Source organism: Lissotriton helveticus, chromosome 4_1 (genome assembly GCF_964261635.1).
Source record: "Lissotriton helveticus chromosome 4_1, aLisHel1.1, whole genome shotgun sequence".
NCBI lineage: Eukaryota > Metazoa > Chordata > Amphibia > Caudata > Salamandridae > Lissotriton > Lissotriton helveticus.
Genome location: NC_136063.1, coordinates 522,818,818 through 522,821,129, shown reverse-complemented (window position 1 = coordinate 522,821,129; position 2,312 = coordinate 522,818,818). Strand labels below are relative to the sequence as shown.

Below are 2,312 nucleotides of genomic sequence, written 5' to 3'. Positions count from 1 at the left end.
CTGTCACTGGAGGCAGATCCCACAGGGTGCCCACCTCCCTTTTAGGTGTGTCCTTTGGGCGAGTATGTATTAAACGATCCCTTAGATTGCTGCAGCGTTTAAAGGCAAATAGAGGGAACTCTATTCTGTCATTACTGCTGTTAAGTATGCGCCAATGTCATCTGATAATTTTCTGAACGCAATTAGATTTGGTGTTGTAAGTACTGACCAATGTCAGGCGATCCAAAGGGGCTTTCTCTGCTCGTGGCTCAAGCAGTGCTCCACGATGATTGTTAGCAGCCCGTTTCCAGGAGCGCTGTATTAGTCTATTGGGGTAATGTCTCTTAGTAAGCTGCTTGGACAAATCCTCTGCGTGACGTGCAAAAGTTTCTGGGGTGGAGCAATTCCGTCGAACTCGAAGGAACTGCCCAAAGGGCAAATTGTCACGCAGGGATTTGGAGTGTTGACTTTCGTACAGGAGTAGAGAATTTCTTGCCATCGGCTTGTGGTGTAATTCACTTTCTAAGCCCGTCTCCGTGGTGTAAATGGAGAGGTCCAGAAAGGAAACCCTTTCTTTGCTGATTTCTATAGTGAAACGCAGAAAGGTGTTCTGATTGTTGAGCCATTGGTGGAAGAGGAGGACGGATTCTCTGTCGCCTCTCCACACCAATAAAATGTCATCAATATACCTTTTCCACCAAAGTATAGATGGAAAAAATGGGTTAACTGGATTCAGCACTGTTGTCTGTTCGAACATGTGGACATACAGATTAGCTAGGGAAGGGGCAAAAATACTGCCCATACTAGTCCCAGAGACCTGATGGTATATTGTATCTTCATACATAAAGAAATTCTCCTTCATGGCTAGTGTAGCTAAAGCCATAATATGGGGTGTCCCTTTCTCTTGCAGGACCAAAATGGCCTGCACCTCAATATGGTTATCCTGTATATCTCCAAGTACTCAGGGTTTGGGACCAGACTCAATGGTTTTACACAACATCCATTATTCAATATATGATACGTTGACAGACTGTATATACTATTTCTGGGTTACACGTGTGTGCAATTACAAGTTACAATTAAAACAACTACTTCGTCTGATATCAGATGTCTGAATTTATTATTCCTTAATACAAAAAAAAATTTCAAAACAATTTTTACAAAAAATTTTGGACATGTCACATCTTTAAAATTACATATCTATGTGGTCAACACAATTTTATACATGATTCATGGTTTAAAAACACATTTTAATAATGAGACTATGTTTATGTTGAAGGACTCCTTACGTCCTGCAATTTAACGGTGGCTTCCTCGCACAGTGTGGAAGAAAAGATCCTGAATCAGATCAGGTACATATATAAGAAAACACATGCTTGCATATTATGCTACAAGAAGGATGTAAAATTTATAGTAGTATATCTACGCCTTCTTTTCACCACAGGAGAAATTTGAAATCGGTACTATGCATGACTACCGGCATCAGCTCTGATAAGACTGGGGCACAAAAACATCACCAAAAATTTAGGTGGAACTAATCAAAAAGATTAGCTTTAAAGGTAAGGCGATTGTATTGGGCCCTTATCGGAGATAGATAAACCTCCATGGTGGGATAAATACCCAAATAGACACAAGGCAATAGATATGATATGTGTCTTACGAGCACCCGTGAACCCTAAGTCACAGAAATACTTGTATATCTCCGAGGTACTTGAACAGGGGTTGAAAATCATGTATAAAATCTTGTTTTGATGTAAAAATAGTAAGTTAAATAAAAAGTGATTAAAGAAGGGGAGAAAAGTATAACAGACCTGTATTTTAGATAAACCTCTATAAAATGTGATACGATTGGAAGGAGTGTGGGCGAGTTAGAATTAGGGACAAAATGAATGATGTAATTTAAAAACATGACATCGGTCAACAAACAGTAACCTTATTGTTTTTTAATAAAAATCTTTCTAGAATCAGTCCTGAAGAAGGTGTGAGATAAGAAAAACCGAAACGCTGCGTCGACTAAAAATTGTGATTCTTTTGTATTGACTTTTTTCAATTGTGCATTTTAAACGTCTTTTACTGTGTATTAATTGTGTTTTTAAACCATGAATCATGTATAAAATTGTGTTGACCACATAGATATGTAATTTTAAAGATGTGACATGTCCAAAAATTTTTGTAAAAATTGTTTTGAAATTTTTTTTTGTATTAAGGAATAATAAATTCAGACATCTGATATCAGACGAAGTAGTTGTTTTAATTGTAACTTGTAATTGCACACACGTGTAACCCAGAAATAGTATATACAGTCTGTCAACGTATCATATATTGAATAATGG

At 37.5% G+C, this 2,312-nt stretch overlaps 1 long non-coding RNA gene across 1 annotated transcript; it reads left to right on the top strand.

The window, feature by feature from the left end:
- The first annotated feature begins 1,257 nt into the window (after positions 1-1,257).
- LOC144827228 (uncharacterized) lies at positions 1,258-2,053 on the top strand. Its single transcript, XR_013610089.1, has 3 exons — positions 1,258-1,331; positions 1,424-1,538; positions 1,942-2,053. It is a non-coding gene; the product is annotated as an uncharacterized LOC144827228 (long non-coding RNA).
- Positions 2,054-2,312: the final 259 nt, after the last annotated feature.